The following is a 13081-nucleotide window of genomic DNA, read 5'->3' as shown; positions in this document are numbered from 1 at the left end:
AATCTGGAGCAAAAATCTGCATTGAAGTGTTGGTCGTGCTTTTTGTACCTAATTTCATAGTCAAAACCTTGGAGGAAGATCGAATAATGAAGAAGTCGTGTAGTGCTAAGTGGTGCTAAGGGTGCTCCCTTTTCAGCGTTAAAGATTAAAGCCAAAGGTTTGTGGTCACTGTAGAGAATAAAATGTCTGCCATAAATGTAGTTAAACAATTTCTTAACGACCCATACAATTGCAAGGGCTTCACGATCTATCTGTGAATATCTCATTTCGCTAGGTGTAAGACTCCGACTAACAAATATCACTGGTCTTTTCGACCCATCCTGATATTGATGGGACAGAACTCCTCCTATTCCATAGGGACTAGCATCAGTTGCTACAATCAAAGGTTTAGCAGGATCATAATAATCGAGAACTCTATCAGAGACTATTTCCTTTTTAATCGTGTTGAACGCAGTATCTGCATTTTGAGTCCATTGAAATGTCTTATTTTTCTTCATTAAGTCATAAAGAGGTCTCATCAAGTCAGCAGCTTTTGGAATAAAGCGGGAATAATACGAAACAAACCCTATGAAAGAGCGTAGTTCTGTGAGATTTGTAGGCGGTTTTGTGTCAACAATAGCCTGAATTTTCTCTTCAGTCTTCTTGATCCCTTCACGATCTAACTTATACCCTAGGTACGTTATTTCATCAGTCAAAAATTCACATTTCTCACGTTTGAGACGAATATTATTTTCTCTACAAATAGTGAAAAACTTCTCTAAGTTCTGAATATGAGTTTGCTTATCAGGGGAACAAAGCTTGATGTCATCATAAAAAATCTGAATTCCTGAAATTCCATTGAAAATAGACTCCATGGTACGTTGCATATCGCCGGTGCACTGCTTACACCATACATCAACCTATTTACTTTGAATAAGCCTAATGTCGTATTGATAGTCATGAGTTTTGACGCTTCCTCGTCTACCGGTAGATGCATATACGCTTCCATAATATCAAATTTAGAGAAGTATCTAGCACCACTAACTTTGCTCAGAATTTCTTCAATTGTCGGAATCGGGTGTTCATCAGGAATAATGTGTTTATTTACAGTCACCCTGTAGTCCGCTACAAGCCTAATATTACCATCCGGTTTAATGACTGGAATCACCGGGGTCGCCCACTCTGAATGGGTAGCTTTAGATATTAAATTTAAATTCTCTAGTCTGTGAAGTTCATCTTCAACCCGCTTTTTTAGCGCAAATGGTACAGGTCGAGCCCTACAAAATACAGATTTTGTATTTTCTTTTAAATGAAGGGAAGCTACAACATCCTTAATACAGCCTACTTCCTTGAGAAACAAATCCTGATAATCATTAACAAGATTTTTGATTCTATTTACAAAGTTGTCATCACTAATGTGTTTGATACTGGCCCAATTCAACTTAAAGGTATAAAGCCAATCTCTGCCAAAGACTGTGTCAAAATTTCCTTTCACAAGAAATAGTTTAGATAATTTCTCTTGTTCATCATATTTAACCTTAACCATAACAATAACCACTAACTTTTATTTTTGATTTGTCATAGGTTACCAGCAGTAGGTTAGATGGTTTAATCTGGCCTCCAATACCTAGATCATGAAATTTGTGCTCAGACATTACCGACTAGGTACTACCGGTATCCAGTTCCATCGGTACCAACTTTTCATTTAGCGTAACATCCAACATGATTTTTTCATGCGGATCAACACTACTTTTAATATGAAACTAGTGTCCCTGTTGCTCGAACTCGAGCAATTGTTAAGTATCAGAGGCGTTATTTTAAAGGAATAACTTAACGGTCATAATTTATGATGACTTTAAAAAGATTCGACCAAAAGATTATGGAAATACGCAAGATGTACATAGCAGAATATATCAGTTTATCCAGGCTCTCTCGCTTTTTTCCATTGTAATATCATAGACTAACCAACAAAAGGGAGTATGTTTTTTCTATGGTAATATTTACACTAACCCGAGTTCAAATAGTAAATATTTCATTTCAACCAAGTCAGTAAATGTTTGTAGCAAACTGTATTAGCAAACTTATTGAATGTTTAGAATTAACATATATTCTTCTTCTCACTTTTAACTTCTGACAACAGCTGGAGTTTCATAACAATTTTTGTCTCCCATGTTAATCTTATGGAGAAATACGAAACTTTAAAGGACCCCAGGGCCTCACTCTCTAATTATTTCCCTAAAAAGAAAGTTTCCTGCACAACTTCACGTTACGCTCTTTCCAATGACACCGAAAACATGTCAATCGGTTCAGTAGTTTCGGAGGAGTAATTGTCACAAAAAACATGCTTGCGTATTAAATAAGTATAGATATGTCAGCACTTTCATCAACATTTGATTCAGTATCGCTCATGACATTTGAATGATTTGCCTCTAATGTACATACACGGTTAGGCCAAGGAAATTTCCCACACACTTTTGCTAAATGTCCTACTTTTGAACATTTATGGCACTTAGAATTGGAATATTTACATTTATTAGCAAGGTGAAAATTTGATCCACAGCGAAAACAAACAGTAGTAGGTGAAGACCTATTAGAACCTTGTTTGAATGTGTCCCTATCTTGCTTAGAACCTGCTTCTCTCCTAAAATTGGTCGAACTTGACCTATTGCTCTTGCTGCCAAAACTCTGGGTCTTTTTATTTGGAAAATATTTAACTCTATCAGAGGGACCTAACTTAGAAACATTTCCCTTCCCATATTTGATATCCCTAGCATGCAAATTCTCAACCCCTTTGTCAGCTAACTCGTCAGCCAAAGCCTTTTTCACCGCATCATCAAGGGTTAGGTTAGGTGTCCTTAGAAAATAATTTTGGGTTTGCTTATTCCTAATACCTGTAGTGATTTGATCTAATATTTCTTCTTGAAGTCGCTCCTCCGTCTCAAAACCACAATGAACGCTGAGTTTTTTTCAACTACTTAGGAAATCATTAAATGATTCATTTTCTCCCTGTTTCCGAGCACGGAATCTTTGCTTTTCAACACTAGGTAGAGGTTTGGGTGAAAGGTGGGAACATAAGGATTTTTTAATTTGGTCATAGCTTAGTTCTTTGGGAGTTTTAGGCCAGGATATTGATTTTAACTTTTTGTAAATCTCCTGACCCACACTACTAATGAACAATAAAACTTGGTCAGCGGTACTCACCCCATTAAGTTCACAATAGCACTCAAACCTGTCCAGATATGAATCAAAGTCTTCCGCATTATTGTCATATTCTTGAAATAATTGAATCCTTCCGAAGTTGGAAGATGTGGGTGCTGTAGCCGTTTGTCCAAGTCCAGGTGTGGATGGTTGACCTTCTCCCTCATTCTTAGGCATCCTCATCGCCAGTTTGTCGCATCAGGGAGTTGAAAAGAGACGCATCATCAGTGGTAGAATGAAATTGTATTTGAATGAAAGAAAAACACCTGTAAAAATTACAATTACTGTACCGGTAGCCTATTATAGCCTAATAAAATCTTAAGCTGTAAAACATTTATTTGAAATTTTAATATTGCAAATTTGGATTAATTATACAAAACAAAAGTATTACACAAAGCATTAAATGAATTTAGAAACAATGTTTTAAGTATATAAAATAGCAATTGAGGTTATGAACATGTGACTTTAGCCTAACATTTATTAATAACAATATTCTTACCTTAAAAGGTGTTTGCTTGATACAGAACATGTTAGAAGTACAGAAGAGATGAAATTTACAAAACTTGAAATAGAAATTGAAATAATTATGACGATTAGAATGGATAATAAAATATGGCTAGGCCGAAAACATTAGACATCTCGTTGGCTGCATTACAATCATTGACGGAACATAGAAGAAGAACTAACGAACTAAAGATTTTCTATTACTCAGTGCAATGCCATTACAATTAGAACATAATCTGTGCTACATGATAACTCTTATACAATATAAAATATAATTGGATTTCTTCAATAATATAAAATAACAAAAAAATATAATTCTTCCAGTCTATATACAACACGTTCTAAAGTAGGAGGAGGGGCGAAAATAAGTACTGTATGCGTCACTCAAATTCCAAAACATTTCGGTTCCCCGAATAGGTGTTTGACCCGAGAGCATCGGATTGAATAAGCAGGGATTTAATTATTGGAAACCCCATAAACTAAATATGGAAGTTACCAATTAATTTGAGTATTGTTGATAAAAGATTGCAAAATATAATGTTTTCTATTCAGTAATTATATATTTGGGTAGTCATGTATGGTCATCCGGAGAATAATAAAAATACATCCCGTAATAGTTCAGGTTTATTTTCAAGCAATATTAAAATTGAGGTTAAAATAATTGAGGCGTCTGAAAAAAATACTAGTCCACCAAAATTAGTTATGGGAAAATCTTTGTATCGAATCAAAATATAAACAATGCAGCTTCTTGCTGTGAAACACTGCCTTACACTACTGATTCCATGTTGCTAAATAGACATTGACATTTCATTGAATATTTGCAGAACAAATCTTTTCTTTGATCAGCTGATTTTATTTTCAGGGTGTTCATTTGAAAACTTTCCATATCTATTGTATCCAAAGGTAAGGCTTTTAACACTTAATCGTTCTCATTTCCCCCTAATTTGGACATTCCGAATCTAATAAAATTATTTTTAATTTTGAAAAATGCCCCAAAAGGGCCTAATTTGGGGGGTAGGGGTGCTTTTTGAGAAATTGTCAAATGTAAACACGGGTTGTGTGATACATAAATTTACAGGTAATTTGGTGCAAAAAAAATTAATTATCTTTAACCGTATTTACAGGGTGGGTCAAAACGTTTTAAAAAAGGACTTTGAAGTTAAGTACTGTATCACCTTAACAACTGAATGGAATAGCGCCAATTCTTTTCCTTAGCTTATTATTGAGCTACCCTTTAAAATAATTTGTATTAAGGATATTTTTCGTATTATTTTCCCATAAAAAAAATCTCAAATTTGTGAAGAATTAAAGAAAGCTGAAAACTCAAAATTTTAAAATAGCAAGATATAACAAATTTCATATCACGTGGAAGGTCCTTTTTAAACAAACATTTTACGTATTTCAGTTTTCTTTCTATCTCTTACAGTTTAAAAATTACAGTAGAAAAACATTATTTTCTATGGTAAAATTATATCTAGTTTTCTAATAAAACACGTTGCACTTTTGAATCTACGATGTAGTAGGATCCATTACAAATTGATCAACTACTTTTACTTGTGTCAGTTCATCTTGGACCCTTCATCCTGTTCTTTCCTTATTGGTAACTGTACCAGTTTCAGAAAACTGCTAACTAAATCATTTACAGCTGTATGACTTAAGTTCTTACCTGGATATTTATTGTTAAATTAAACACATTTGCAGTTATACTGGAACACTTATGTTGTGCCCCATAAATAAAAATAAATTCTATTTTTTTAGTGAACACCATATTGGATTAGGTACTACAGAAAGTAGTACTTTTGAAATTAGTACTACAGAAAGCGCCCGCGTTTAGGTTTTTCTCACCAGCTATACTTTCTTTTCACAAAGTAAAACGTGATAACTTGTTTGTCTATCTGTGTATCGATAATTATGAATTGTTTCATTCCTTTATTGCACCAGCAAATGTGAATAGAGACAAGTTTTTGGCAGTTTTTTTTTAGAAAACTAACTATTATTTTGCCAAAGAAAATTTTGTTTTTCTACTGTAATTTTTAAACTGTAGGAGATAAGAAAGAAAACTGAAATACGTAAAATGTTTGTTTAAAAAGGGCCTTTAAAATGATATGAAATTTGTTATACCTTGCTATTTTAGAATTTTGAGTTTTCAGAATTCTTTTATTCTTCGAATTTGAGATTTTTTTAAAGTGGAAAATAATACGGAAAATGCCCTTACTACAAGTTATCTTCTCAAAAAACCCCCTACCCCCCCAAATTGGGCCCTTTTGGGGCATTTTTCAAAATTGAAAACAATTTTATTGGATTCAACATGTCCAAATTAGGGGGAAATAAGAACGATAAAGTGTTAAAAGCCTTACCTTAGGGCACAACAGATATGGAAATTTTCAAATGAACACCCTGTCCCTAATACCCTGTGTATGAACACCCTGTCATGAACACGTTGTAATACTTTGGTGAAAATTACTCATGTCATGCTCGGTTGCTCTATTCCCCCCGATAATGCAGCATAAATTGGCACATTGACGTCACCGATAGACAAAAAACTACAGAAATTAAGATAATTCCCGATTTCTTAGGATATAAAACGTAGAATATTAACAAAAACCTTTACAATTTGTTTTTGAATTAGGTAAGTAGTATAAATGCCTTATGCTTACGCTACCTAAGTACCTTATTTTTTTCCTTTCCATAACAAAATGTTACTGTAGTATATCACGTTACTATAGTCCTGAAAATAGGAGTTTACGGAACGAGTGTTGTCGTTCCCGTGCAACACGAAGTCGAGTACGGGATTACCATACGAGTCCGGTAAACACATTTTGGACGAGTGGCGTACAATATTTTACACCATACTACTAAATTGATCAAATCTTTATAATATTACCACCAATTAAAGAACTAACAATCACTAGTCATAACCTCTCACTCATTGCCAAATAGAGTATATAAAATCAGCTGGTTGGTGTCCGGTCAAACTCATTACAGTACAGTGTACGTAATGAAACCCCATTTGATTAAGCTGACGGCAAAGAGCTGTTTTCTGGACTAAATCCTTGCTTGGGAAGTTTGTCAAAACAGTGTAGTGTGACGTAATAGTATATTACATCATTAGTCCTGAAAATAGGTGTAAAATAGAAGTCGTATGGGAGTACCATACGAGTCCGGTAAACACATTTTGGACGAGTGACTTAAGATATTTTACACCATATCACTCTAAGCTAACTTAACAATAAAAAATCCTTATATATATCCACCGACCAAAGGACTAACAATCAATCACTACTCATAACCTCTAAGAGAGGTTATGTTTTTGTTTATAACCACTCATTACCTAATGTAATCATCCAGCTGGTTGTTGTCCGGTAAAAACTCATTACAATACATTAGTACGTAATGAAACCACATTTGACTAAAGCTGGTGGCAAACAGCTGTTTTTCTGGACTAGGCCTAAATCCTTGCGTGGGAAGTTCGTTAAAACATTGTAGTGTGTCGTAATAATAATTTACTAAACATAAATACTCTTGAATAATACAGCATTGGTCTGTTTTACCTACCATTATAGAATACCCATGTCCTACAGTAAATAACACAGTATTATATTTAATAAACCCACCAATTAGTTTAAACCATCGATCTCTAAGTTAGAGATCGATGGTTTAAACAAACGAAACAATTATTCTGAATTAAATTATTGGTTTAAATCAGCTGTGTGACGTTGTATATCCCAATGTGCTGTTGAAACTTCTACAGGTTTACATTAAAAGTCAGAGTAAATTCAGCACATTGTCTTCTTATTGCTTTCATGAATAAAATATACAATAATTACATTCAAAAGCCAACATTCACTTCAATCAGTTTAGTGGTTTATGTGGATGTCATACTAACTCACAAACCTCAACACTTTCCCAATAATGTCCAAATTGCGTTAAAAATTATGTTAAATCTGATTAAAATATATTGCTAATTTAGTGGGAATGAAAAATATAAAAAATATGTCTATGGCATGCTTTATAAATCTGATTTAAAACAATTATATCGTTAATTTAGTGGAAATCAACAACATCAAAATCGCGGACGAAAACTCACATTTCTCCACTTTACCCAGAGAGAGGGATAGACGGCCGTGACGTCATAGTGTTGTAGGGGTTTTCGTGTGGAGGTTTTCGTGTGGAGGACAAGCCATCGGGGGCATTGCCGCAACAACTCTCTCCCACTCCACTCAGACAGAGAGAGGGGTGGTCGGCCGTGACGTCACAGTTCGGAAGTCTGTGTCGTCGGGAGCCCCTGGATCGCACCCTCAGTGTTTGTCTCTTTGCAAATAACTTATATGGCAAGGCCATGTCTCATTGTTTGCCTCTTGATGCAAATAACTTATATGGCAAGGCCATGTCTCAGTGTTTGTCTCGAGATGCAAATAACTTATATGGCAAGGCAGGGTTTGTCTCTTTGTAAATAACTTATATGGCAAGGCCATGTCTCATTGTTTGCCTCGAGATGCAAATAACTTATATGGCAAGGCCATGTCTCAGTGTTTGTCTCTTGATGCTAATAACTTATATGGCAAGGCCATGACTCAGTGTTTGTCTCTTTTGAAGAATTTAACTTGTATGGCAAGGCCATGACTCAGTGTCTGTCTGGAGATGCAAATAACTTATATGGCAAGGCCATGTCTCAGTGTTTGTCTCTTGATGCTAATAACTTATATGGCAAGGCCATGTCTCATTGTTTGCCTCTTGATGCAAATAACTTATATGGCAATGCCATGTCTCAGTGTTTGTCTCTTTGCAAATAACTTATATGGCAAGGCCATGTCTCATTGTTTGCCTCTTGATGCAAATAACTTATTTGGAAAGGCCATGTCTCAGTGTTTGTCTCGAGATGCAAATAACTTATATGGCAAGGCCATGTCTCAGTGTTTGTCTCTCGATGCTAATAACTCATATGGCAAGGCCATGTCTCATTGTTTGCCTCTTGATGCAAATAACTTATATGGCAAGGCCATGTCTCATTGTTTGTCTCTTGGTGCAAATAACTTATATGGCAAGGCCATGTCTCAGACTCAGAGCTTGTCTCTTGATGCAAATAACATATGGCAAGACCATGTCTCAGTGTTTGTCTCTTGATGCTAATATCTTATATGGCAAGGCCATGTCTCATTGTTTGCCTCTTGATGCAAATAACTTATATGGCAAGGCCATGTCTCAGTGTTTGTCTCGAGATGCAAATAACTTATATGGCAAGGCCATGTCTCAGTGTTTGTCTCTTGATGCAAATAACATATATGGCAATGGCATGTATCTTTCCGAACCGAATACGACCCAATTTTTCGGATATATGCACACCTCTAGTTTTTGGTTTTGTACCTAGCTATCAGTACTGTGGGCCTGGAACGAATTTAAGGAAGTGATTAACAAGAGGTGATCCAGGCATAAATAAATTGGATGCTGCATGCAAAAACCACGATATAGTACACTGAAGATCGAACTATTATAAAATATACACAGATACCCTTTTGGTGGTCGTGCAAACTTAGTGCATTTTATGAATTTGTTAGTGTCCCCAAAAAATGAGGGATTATGGGCTCAACTGGAGATTACTCTATATTTAAGATATAATAACCTTTAAACATAACCAATATTATTTTAAACCGTATGATTTAAATTGGCATTTTGTTAATTACGTTTTTTTTTACCCGCCCTTATGACAGTGTGTATCTGGATCCGGATCCGGATCCGGTACCAACATTTTCTTGGGTCCGCCCATCACTAATATATAGTCATGCCACAATGGCAAATACAATTATTTATGTTTGTTCCAAACCTCTGAATCAGCTTCAAAAACAATGTTTTCCAATAAGGTTTTTAAAAAAGAAGTTGTTGGAAAAATATTGTTCACACATTTTCTAAATGAATTGGCTGAAAAGAAAAATGGAAAAACTAACTGATAGTAAATAAAGTTGGTTTTCGTAGAAGCTAGCTGTTTCGTAATGTTACAAAAACAAACATCATAAAACATTGTAACGACAACGGGCTTCATACAACCGTAAATCTAATAATCAAAAATAATAATATTAATTACTCTACATTTGGTACATTTGGTACATGGTGTACATTTGGTTAATAATAGTTAATTTTTGTAATTTAGTTAATTCATGTTTAATGGTACCTTGAATAAATATCTCGTTCACTTCGGTTTACTGTCCCATAAAAGTAATTGCTTTTTGTAAGTTGGTTCCTAATTTTCTGTCTGTGAAGTGTTTCATTGTAAATTTTTATGAAGTGATGTATCCTGACTGTGAAGAATGTCTCACAAATTACCTTGGTTAACAATAAAAAAGGGTTTTCAATAGGATCCTGATCCAAGGAATGATCATTTGGAAACAGGTTAAGGCTAATGCATTGTTTTTAAACTTTTGACACCATTACGTCTACTACACTATTTTTTTAAATGTGTCAGTGACTAAAAAATAGTTTAGTAAATAGTAAAATAGATAGTAAAAATACAAAAAAAATGTTAGGTGCGCACGCCGTACTTGGGTGACTCATCACTGCGGCCGCCATGTTGGATAGGTGTGAAGCGTTGGAAACAGGCTTCACTGTACAGTCTGGCATGCCCGGTATTTTAATTCTGTGGTCGCTGATGGCGACCATACAAAGTAGGTATTTTAAGCCAAGTATGAATGGAGATGAGTGTAGGATGAGTTGCGCGATCTTGTAGTCTTGTTAGTGACCAAGGCCGACATTCCTTATATACAGCTGTTAATTAATAGCCCATACAGCTAATGGCAACCTAAGGGACCTACAGTTTATAGTGGAATCCGAACCACATTTTTGCCTTGGTATATACAAATTGGTCTAATTATCAGGATAGTACTGCGGATAGTCATAGTACTCACTCGTGCGGACGTTAATCCACACCAGGGAGTATCGCATCCACAGTGCATGCCTATAAATATCCACAATTCGTGACCTCCTAGTAGCTGGATTACACAAATTCTATTCAGTATAATAAAGTACAATAGTATGGGTCATATTGCATTTTACAAATTGCCATGAAATAAAACTAGATGTAAATTAAATATAAAATTAAACTTCAATTTTATGATATAAAATAAACGATATACAGTAGAACTCCAATTATCCGAACTCCAATTAAGCGAATCGCCGATTATCCAAATCGCTTATTTCAACAATTTTAATAATGTAAAGCTACAGTAATATAAGGTTTGGAAAATATCAAAGAATTGTTATTAAGAACAAGTTAAGAACACTTGTGCTAAGAGCATTGTATACCGTAAAAATGTTCTAAATTCATTTATTATTAATTAAAAATCATTTAGTACCGGAAATGAGGATTTTTCTTGGAAATTCCCGGAATTCCTGTAAAACTCCGATTATCAGAATTTTTGATTATCCGAATGGGGTCGGGTCCCAATTGATTCGGATAATTGGAGTTCTACTGTAATAATAAAATAATAATTCCTCCTTCAAGCTGCCTGGAACATCAATCACAGACGATATAGAAAATAATTTCTACTAACATCATACGGTATGTTAAAAAAAAAATTGTCAATAATAGTTTCATTGTTAAAATTAATTTAGAAGCTACTGTACTAATAGAGAGTGGAAGATTTATTTTAAAATGTAGAGAATGATTTAGAAATTAATTTTGTAATAAAAAACTCATTGAGTGAATAAAGTTTATTTATTAATAACCAGTTGTAATGCCACCGAGTTTCTTGTAAACCTTAGAAGCTACGACAACTGTTTATAGATTTGGAAAGCATTTGATAGTCAATGGAAGTATGATTTTTATTTCTTGTGTTTCATCTGTGTCCATGTAATTTTAGTATTTGTGTTATTATTTCATATATAGTCAAATCAGAGATATTCAAATTAATAATGTTAGTCATTTTCAGGTCCATAAAGCTCAGATTTTGTGATAACCCTGATAGCTATTTTTTGTAGGAATAACATTTCATGCACCCTGCTGCAATTTCCACAGTGAATTAGTCCAAATCTGATTATTGATTCAAAATAAGTTAAATAAGCAGTAGCTGTGTTTTTAACCCTCCGAGTGTCATGCGTCGCTGCAGCGACTCACTAACACTGTTTCCGGCAAAGGCTCTATGACTGACTGAATCGGATTGAACTGGATTGAGTTAGGTATCGTTCTTTTCGTTAAATTATAAGCTTTCTCCAGAGGTCTGTCTCAGCGCTGTATGTTCTCCGAGCCGATCGTAATTGTAGCAGACAGCTGACGTGCGTAATTGTAAACAGCTTGGTTATCCTCGGACCGATGACTGATGTGTTTTATTACGTTTATCATTGTTTTAGTGTTAAAAATCAAAAGTAGTGATATACGTGGTGCATTATAAGAAGATTTAAGTGATTTTGAAGGGCTGGTTGATGATCCTGAAGAAGTAGGTAGTGATATTGATGTAAATTATCAGCCAGATTCCTAGCTATGGTTAGGCTATGCATTCTTAGCTAAACGCAATGTACTGAAATCTGTTTTTCACTCATAACTTATTTATTTGATAACTTACCTCACTATATGATTATATATTTGTAATCCTCATAAAATTTAGAACAAAGTGGCTATTTTCAAATATTTATAGGCCTATAATTTATACAATTTCTTTGAGCGCAAACTTTTTTTTTGAAAATTTTCCAAAATATTTTTTTTTTTACCTAAAAAATTTTTTTTAAACAAATGTTCCTTATGTTTTATATATAATATTGAAGCCCATGATTTTCCAAACAAAATGGTATATAGAACAGTATAATTAACATTGTTTTCAAGCTTCTCAGATCCGTTTTAATAAAACCTTGCAAATGAGCTAAAAAATAGGCAGACATTAAGGCCAAAACAAGGGACACTCGGAGGGTTAAAATATACAATAATAGGGCTACTGAAACAATAAGTAAACAATTGAAACAGAATTCAAAGGTTTTAATACTATCCCACATTAAAATAAAAACGTACTGTCACTTCTCTTGATGCAATATAGAAATCCATGGTAGAATAGGAATCAAAATGTTAACCAATGAATACTAACCCTTTAAGAAGCGAAATGCTTATGGGAAATAATCAGACTGGAATTTTCCCGCCAAAATGAGCTTCGCGAAGCGGCCGCGCTACTCTCACTCAGTCAGCTGACTTGACCGCGCGCTCACGATAGTCTACCTAGCGGCGGCCGCGGTCACTATCGAATAATAAACTATCGAAAATTAAAATAGTTCCAGACATAATCTTTTACTAAGTCATTGTGCATCTTAAAAGGTTTGTATTCATTGGGTTAACTCAAGGAAAAGTAAACAAACTAAAACAAAAACATATCTAACAGCTGATGTATCTTCCTTATTTTAAATGTGATTAAATACAGGTTCTTTAAGG

The 13081-nt window shown here is 34.5% G+C and overlaps 1 protein-coding gene across 1 annotated transcript in view; it reads left to right on the top strand.

Moving 5' to 3' along the window:
* Positions 1-13081, top strand: part of LOC128984259 (DNA replication licensing factor Mcm5) — a 124822-nt gene that overhangs the window by 76607 nt on the left and 35134 nt on the right. The gene's annotated exons all lie outside the window — the stretch shown is intronic.

Source organism: Macrosteles quadrilineatus, unplaced genomic scaffold (assembly GCF_028750875.1).
Source record: "Macrosteles quadrilineatus isolate MER2022 unplaced genomic scaffold, UCM_ALF_1.0 Scaffold_1__1_contigs__length_201487025, whole genome shotgun sequence".
NCBI classification, from domain to species: domain Eukaryota; kingdom Metazoa; phylum Arthropoda; class Insecta; order Hemiptera; family Cicadellidae; genus Macrosteles; species Macrosteles quadrilineatus.
This window is presented reverse-complemented; position numbering and strand designations above follow the sequence as displayed.